The following is a 9133-nucleotide window of genomic DNA, read 5'->3' as shown; positions in this document are numbered from 1 at the left end:
AATATGGAATTATAACCCATAAAAACATTGAATTATATATAAACGGAAACATCATAATTTGTTTTGATGACAATAATGTTTATTACTAGGCAGCCAACTCATAAGTCATAACATATAGTTAAATAAAAAGTGATAATTTTTAATTAATAGAATGATGTGGTGGTTTTTATTGAGTATATGTGATTGTTCTTTAAAAAAAAATTATAGTTCATTATTATTAGATTCAAAGATTAAAAAATTTAAGTGGATAATTATAGTGTAATATTCCCGTATAAATTTAGATACATGACGCAAAATTGGATTCTAATTTTAATTTTTAATTTAAATTTCTTTGAGTTTTACCCCTCTCTCTCTCTCTCTCTCTCTCTCTCTCTCTCTATATATATATATCACACCAACGTACAACATGATAAATACATTTCTTAATTTTTTTTTTAAGTTGACATATCAATTTAAAAAATTTACAAATAAAAATTGTATTACCTTGATATCGTTAAAAAAAAAATTTTGATGAGAATTTTTATTTTATTTGGTGGTGTTATTGCCATATAGAATGATCTATTGTAAATTTATTGTTCCCAACCTTACCTTAAAAAAAAAAAAAGAGGGGGGGGGGGGGTTCTCTCCTTGTGCTGACTCTTTTAAGCTTTCCAGTTGCACTTTCCCCGTAGTGCTTTGCGGATTTTGGTTCACAAAATACTGGCTTAATTATAAGAGGTTACCAAATATTCTTTATGATATCATACTTCAAAGTCGAATCAAAACCATACTTTGCAACTGACATAGGTGTCCAGAATTAAACAATACTTTTCAATTTAGCAGTACACAGGAAAGTCACATACAAAGGAAGTTGAGAAAGTCCTTTCAGGAAAAGGCTCGAATCTTTATTGCTGTTTGTTTAAGTGTAAATCGATTTATTTTTAACTCGTTGGATATATAGTGGAACTTTTAAGAGCTAAAGGTTAACATCCAAAGAATGAAAGAATACCGATAATTTTATTCTACTATCTTAATGTTTTCCACTTTCCAGATTCCATACATAAAAGAAAGAAAAAGAAAAAAAAAACCCAACCTCAGCGTGGTTGTTAAAAAATAACTTAACTTACTTTCAGTACTTTTTAAACTGGATATTTCTTTTTATTTTAATGTTAAACTGCAACTACTCACTAAATAAAAAGTGGAGATTAAAACCTACAACCATTTGTCAATGTATATTTAAAACAACAAAAGATGTCTAATTAAAAAAGTACTGAAAGTAAGTCAAACCTACTAAAGAAAACCCTTCAAATTGTAAACACCTATATTACCAAATGCATAAATACAACTATTTATTAAACTCCAAAGTCACATCTAGATTAAGGCTTCATTTGAGAGTTCATAAAGGAATGGAATGGAATGTATTTAAATAAGGGAAATGAATGAAAAAAAATGGAATGGAATTAAGTAACCTTAATTAGATGTTTTTAAATAAAGAAATGAAAATAAATGAAAATGAATGGAATGTAAAGTAATCTTGTTTGGGAGTAATATGGAGGGAATGGAATAAAATCATTTTATGACAATATTACTATTAAACCCCTATTTTAAAATAAAAGGCTAAATATATAGGGGTATTTTAGAAGTTTTAGTAAAAAATTATTAAATTTAATTTCATTCCCTTCCATTCTTCTCAATTTCGAGGAGAACGAAAATTTGAGATTTTAAGAGAATAGAGAGGAATGAATATTCCTTTCTACCAATTACATTCCTTCTTACTTAAACTTCCAAACAAGGGAATGGACTTTCCATTCCCTCCATTAAAACTCCCAAGCAAGGGAAGGGAATAATATTCTAAAATTATTCTTTTCATTTATTTCTATTTCATTCTCTCCTTCCAAACGAGGCCTAAAGCAACTTCTAAAAACAGTCTCAATTAATCTTCCACATTCTGGAGAGCCAGCACTGAAGGCCCATCATGTCCCTCAACATTTTGATACTTAAACAACTTGACACAAATTAGATAGCAGCCAAAATTCAGCACTCCTATCACTGTTAATATCCAATAAACATTATCCAATCTTCCAGCGTTAATATTATCCGGCAACCATCCCGTGATTCGGTCTATCAAATCCATAATTGCCGGGCTTAGAAATAACCCAATTGCAAGTAATAACGAGACCATAGCTGTGGACGTACTTTTTAGTGACTTTGGAAATTCTTGATAGTACAATGCAATTGTACTTGGGACAATGAAACCCTCACCGATGCCTATAATGGTTAGTGGTACAACAAGCCATAGGGCTGATATGGGTAGAACCAAGCTGGGTTGGTCAATAAGGCTATGGATTCTGACCACGTGGAGTCGTCGAATTTCAATTAGGGCTGATGCTATCAAAGCAAGGATATTGATTTTATGGCCAATTCCAATACGTTGGAGTGGTGTCAATGTTTGACGAAAGTTATTTTCCTCCAAATAGGAATCAATAAACGATCAATGAATAAGATTGCGACAGTTGTAGCTATTAAGTTGAAGAGTGTGAATGACCCAGCTGGGATTTCGAAATGAGGCCCAAGGTGTCGATTCATGGTTAGGACTTGGAGGATTGTGAGGCTATTTAAAATACCTACCGAGAGACTTATAAAAATGCCTGTAGACCATATTGGGATAATTCTGATTATGATTTTGAGGGCTTCAACTTCTTCCACGGTACATAATTTCCATGATCTTGCATAAGAGCCATCCATTTGTTTGTCACTTTCAGTTATTAGTGCTTCACAATTCAAGAATCTGCATGAAAATGGGGATACTTTAGTTTCATAAATAATAGTTAGGGTAGACCCAATCATGATATGACTTTTTTTTTTTTTTTTTTTTTTCTGGGAAAAATAAATTAGTGATTGAAGATAACATTTAAAGTTGAAGAACCCTGATCATTTAAAGTGAAAATTTGAATCCTCACCCTTTAACGGTTAGGATGTTTATTGGGATAATTCCTAATATTATTATTTATTTAATCTATGTTCTTTAATTTTCTTATACTTTTTTTTAGAGAAAGTCCTTCAAAAAGAACATAAATTAAATAATTTTTTTTATAAAATCCCTATAATTTTATGATCGTGATAAAAGCAAATCCCATTTAATTATAGTGTGTGAGAATTAATGTTGCTGCAGCATCACCAACGCCAATCGATACTCTCCTTGCCACCGCTACTGCGACTTGCACTACCAACACCAGTCGATCCCTTCCTTGTCGCCGTAGCAACCACCGCAACACAGACCAGCCTCTCGGTGTTGGGATCAACGTTGTCTTCCCCCTTTATTATGTTTTTCTCCCACTTTAGCTGCTAAGTTTCTCTCTTTCATTGGCTGCCGTGACTCTCACTAGAATTTAGAAATCATGTTGTTGTTGGGGTTTATGTGTTTTGTTTAGGTTCCACCTAAGTAGAACTGAGTGAGGGTGGAGTTTTGCTTGGTTTCTTTGGCACATTCGCGAAGTCGAAAACGTAGGTTTTAAGTAATAATTAGTGACTTGTGTCCTACCACGTACTGTATCTTTTTTTCAAAGGTCACCACTTGAGTCTTCATGACATTTTAATATCGTGAGTGAGTGACAAGTTATGCTTTTGGGCATTAAGATATATATATATATATATATATATATATATATATATGTTATATTCATCTCAATTCCTAAATTCAATTATGATAATTTCCTTTGTTATAATGTTGGCTACATTGATTGATTATAATATAAATAAAAAGCAAAACTATAAAATACTAGTTGATGCACCAGCTTCCATTTTTAACACGCTAGTGGTTCCCAAATAATTATCTTGGTTTCCAAAAGTTCCCAATAATTTCCTTTTCCGAATTGCTGCAATGATGACTCGAGCTATGCTTGTAAAAGGGCTTCCTTTTGGTTTAACTTGGCGATAGAATCGCTTTCCCATTACAAATAGGACTACTGCAATGGCATTGGCAATGGCACATATTCCAAACCCCAATCCCCAACCCACATTGTCTTGGATATAAACAATGACACTGAATCTGATTGCATTTGCTACGTACAAGGTGAAAAAATACTAGTGGAAGAAAATTCCTTGATCATTTGCCTTTTCAAATTGTTCGGCTCCCATAGTTGCAATTGTGAAGCGTGTACCTCCGAGTCCTAGTGAAGCCAACCCTAGGGTCATATAAAGGACTGCATGTTGAAGATTTGATGGGGTTTCATACGTATATGAGCCAATTACACATTGGGCTGGCCTCAAGGAATGTATTGTAGCAGTTAAGGTGAACATGATCATACCCTGAATTCTCAAAGAAATTAGTGACATTCCATTTTGTTAAGGAATATATATAAATTTATTTATGTAAAATATATTTTTAGATTTTTTTTACCTAATTGAATATTTCTCACCTAATGTTGTGTATGATATTATTCACAAATACATCTCATTATGAGTAATTATCACCAAAGCGATAATATGTTACTTCAATATAGGGTATCTACCAATCCAATATATATATGCCCATATGATACTTGAAATAATTAAAAATTATATGTAAACTTAAAATTTTCTTAAAATTATTTATTAACAAATGTCGTAAAGACACCCGTTACACACAAAGATTTATGAATCCATAATTTTTATTTATATTTACTTATTTAAATAATTACAAAGATGCGACGATGGAGCTAAAATTCACGAGTGACATTAAAAATGTATGTAATGAAGATAACGTATTACTTACTTCCATCATATTGGGTTTTTTCATTATCAATAAAATAAAGGTCACTTGCTAAAAAAATCCTTAACTTATTATAAATTTACTGTAAATTAGTACACGCAAAGACTTTGAATCCAAGATTTTTGTCCTTGTCAAAAGGCTTTATAGCTGAATTGACACCTTCTCATGTACAAAGTATTTGGGGGTCTAGAGAGGAATGGGTTCGAGCTGTGGGGTTAGCAGCATGTTGTAATTATTTCTAAAAATATATATATATATATATTTTTATTTTTTTTTTTGTCTTTTTTTTTTCTTACAAAAAATAATTACAATGATGTGACTTTGGAGCTAATACTCATGAGTGAAATTAAAAAATTATTTGATGAAGATAAAGTATCACTTACCCCCATCATATTGCGGTTTTTGCATTATCAATCAAATAATTAAAGAGCACCATTAACAAATGTTTTTATTGATTAGCTTATTTAGTGTCTGTTTGTTACACTTAATAAAAAAACAGTAAATAATTACCAGTAAGGAAACAAAGGAGAAGATGAGAACGACAGGGAAGGAGCCTAAGAAAGAATCGGCAATGATGGCACCAGCAACAGGAAAGACAGAGAAGCAACTGAGAACAATGTTGTTTATTTTAAAGACAGAGAAGCAACCGAGAACAATGTTGTTTATTTTTGTTGCTGCTATGCTTTTCACATTATAATTTGTTATTAGATATACTATCAAATTGGATGCCCACCCACCAGCTACTAGGGAAAGACCCATCAGAGTTCCTGCTTGAAAAAAAAAAAAAAAAAAAAAAAAAAAACAGTGCCACCAACTAATTTTGATTGTATATATTGCCAAAATTTTAATAAGAAAACTAAATTCATTCTTGGTTTATTTTTTATATTAATTACATTAGTTGGTTTATATAATACACATGTTTTAAATTACACAAACAATATAAAAAATAAAAATTTGCATACCAAACACCAGAAAACATTCTCAAGCTCATTTTCAAGGTCGTTATCAAACACTGAAAAATGATATAATTTTCTAAAAAATGCTCTTTGGAAAATAAACAATTTTCCAGAAAACGTTTATGTTGAAACAAAATAGAGCGTATATATATATATAGTGCCATTTTTTTTTAAAAAGAATTTTAACAATATAGTGCTATTTAGATCAACTTAAAAATGGAGTTTATATTATAGCACAAAAAGAAAAAGAAAGAGATAAAGACGAGATAAAGGGAAAGGTAATCCACCCTCCTCGTTTGGACTCCATAGATGCTTGTCCACCTTCTTCATTTGGTGTAGTCAAGGCAGAAAGCCTCCCTTCAAACTGTTTTGATTCTATGCCTTCCATTCTTTCTTTCTTTCTCTCTGAACTAGATTTGAGTTAAGCAGATATATCCTATATCAAACACACCCTATTATATAGGAAGCTCCTCTCTCTTACATATTTTATTTGGTAATGAAAATAAAAAACCGATAAAGAATTGTCACTAGGAAGGAAGGGTCTGTGTAATGTATGCAAAATTTAGACACGATAGAAACGATAATAATATAAGAAAAGTGCAAAGGCTCTTAATTCTTATATATATAATCGCAGAAGGCCATGATTTGCAATATTAATAAATCCATCATTGCTACTAGTACTCGGCCACTAGACTTTTTTTTTTTTTCCTAGGAAAATCAAAGGCAATAAAAGGTGAATTATTTACAGGATTAGGTAACGAAAAGAGAGTGTGCTTGTATATACTATATGTCTATATATGCTTCATCTTCAAACCTGCATTATTTTAAGTCATAAAATTGAACGTGCTTTTTTCTTTTTAGGAGCTGAAGTGGAGGTTCCATTTTAAGGATATAATCATGGTGTTTAACAATTAAGGCTGGCTGGTGCAGAATGTCGGTTGCTTAAGTTGGTGATCAGATTCATAGCCATTCACCGTTATCTTTTTCTGCAACATTTGGACCTCTCTCTCTCTCTCTGGGGGCTTGGGGTTCAAGTGTGTGTCACCGACTCACCATACAATGGCCACGGCTAGGAACTTTTGACTTTAGAATTTGACATTATGTTAATGTCAAAGATATCATTTGGTAAAGAGAAGTACTTAATTCTATATCCTTCAAATCAATTTATTTGACATTGTGTTAATGTCAAAGTTTTTTTTTTTGGATTGAATGTTAATGTCAAAGATATTATTTGGTAAAGAGAAGTATTTAATTCTATTTCTTTTAAACATAAAACTATTTTGGTATCTAATAACTTGAGTGTAACAAACTCAACATGATGTTGCAGCTGACGTGGAAATTTGTCCACGTAGACATAGAACTCAAGTCAAATGGACTTGAGTTCAATCATCTAGAAATCAAGTCCGTAGGACTCAATTTAGTTTTGCTTCAGCAATTGCGCGACTTTCTTGTTCTTCCTTTCCTTTTTTTACTTTCTCCAAATGCCATCCCACTCTCCACTTCCAAGCCCCAAAAACCCATGAACAAATCAAATCCAAAACAAATCAAACCCACGCTCCACTCTCCACTCCAACTTGTTCTTCTCCTCCACTAGAGCGACGGTGAAAAACCACACGTCCGATCCAATTTCCATCGCTTGAAGCTTTCACCACCTGGGTTTGGTTAGAATTGGCGCCTAGGTTGCTAGGTACGTGTTCTTCTCCTCCACTGGAGCGACGGCAAGAAACCACACGTCCGATCCGATTTCCATCGCCTGAATTAGTGCCTGGGTTGTTGGGTTTTGCATCATTGCTTCTTTCTTCTTCATTGCTTATCTCTGAGTTTTGATCTCTGGTTGTTGATCTCTGTTTTGATCTCTGGGTTTTACTAATCTCTACATTTTGATTTCTGGGTTTAGGTGGTACTAAATCAAGTCCATAGGGCTCGATTTCTATATAACATAATTGAGTCCTTTTGACTTGAGTTCAGTGCCTATGTGGACCAAGTGTCCACCTCAGCTACAGCATGATGTTGAAATCGAGTTTATTGTACTCGATTTAGCAATCCAAAATTGAGTTTATTACACTCAAGTTGTTAGATACTAAAATAGTTTCAAACCTTGGCTAACTAATAAAATAGTTTGGCTTTTATAGTTTTTTTTATTATTTAAAAATCCCTAAAGTGGGCACTGTCACATGGTAAAAAATGTCATATTTAGTACACAAGATCACACAACATCAATCCTAAAGTTAATCAAGAAAAAACCGACTTCAAAATTTAAACCGACTTCAAGAACACGTCCTCAAATGGGCGGATCCTTCCACTATCCACAAATGTACAAATTTACTAAAGTTGATGACTCCACGATCACATCCACAAGATGGAATCATCCCAAAGGATATGGAGTCAGCAAGTTAACGAGTCCACCAGTGGACGAGTTCATTCTAAAGTCTGCAAGGGGACAAACTTAATACGACGTCCCTAATTAGACAAAAACGCTAAGTCCACAAATGGATGACTATAAAACCACGCCCAAAAATGGGCGAGTCACCCCAAAGGACACGTGCAAATATAAACAGAACCATAAGTGGACAACTTTAAGAACACATCCACCAATAGATGAGTTTACTACAAAGTCCATAAAAGGATAAGTCTAATACTAAAGTCCACAAAAGGACGAAATAAAGCAGATAGCTCTAGCATACTCGTCCAAAGAATAATAGGCATACACATTAAAATAAGATATCAAAAAATACGAACATAAAGTGACAAAGGTAAAATAGACATCATAAAGTACAAGAATTAAAGGGAAAAAGACGTACCCTACAAAGGTCGAAAAGACCTGACGACCCTAGGTCCTTGGTCTCTTGATTACCCTAGGTCCTCCGTCTCCTTGATGATTGACTCAACCATCTCAACGGTGTATCCCTTATGCGTAAGGAGACGACGAGTTCCCTGGCTGACGAGGCCTGTCACCGTCATCAAGCCTTTGCCAGCCCTATGACCTTGTTTGGAAGGTGACGCCTTCTTCAGTTGTTTGTTAGATGTGGGAGTAACCTTGCCCTTCTTAGGAGACCGGTCCTCCTTCCCTTCAGTTGTACGTTTGGGCACCCCTTTCCCAACGGCCTTGGGAGCTGAGGAGGATGCCACGTCCTTATCTTTCTCCTTTTCTCTCTTGCGGGCAGTAGCTGACACTCTCACCGATGTTCTCAATCTGGCTGCCTCCATTTCTACAAAGGATGAATGACAAGGTTAGATGCATAGACGACATGCAAATGACGACGAGTAAAAGGAAAGGAATGAAATACTTACGTCAACAAGAATAACTGTTTAGTCTATGAGCTATTGGCGTTGGCTCTAGACCACCATAATAGGCGTGTAGGGTATCAAGAGTAATTAGGTCCCTACACTTCCTTTCCTCGAATGGAATATCCAGAACCTGACGTATAAACGCCTCCTGCTCGTCAGT

General features: G+C 33.9%; 1 pseudogene; it reads right to left on the bottom strand.

Annotated features, from left to right (window-relative positions):
- Positions 1–1912: 1912 nt before the first annotated feature.
- On the bottom strand, positions 1913–6073 carry LOC142640122 (protein NRT1/ PTR FAMILY 2.7-like; annotated as a pseudogene).
- Positions 6074–9133: the final 3060 nt, after the last annotated feature.

The sequence above is a fragment of the Castanea sativa genome, chromosome 6 (assembly GCF_040712315.1).
Source record: "Castanea sativa cultivar Marrone di Chiusa Pesio chromosome 6, ASM4071231v1".
NCBI classification, from domain to species: domain Eukaryota; kingdom Viridiplantae; phylum Streptophyta; class Magnoliopsida; order Fagales; family Fagaceae; genus Castanea; species Castanea sativa.
This window is presented reverse-complemented; position numbering and strand designations above follow the sequence as displayed.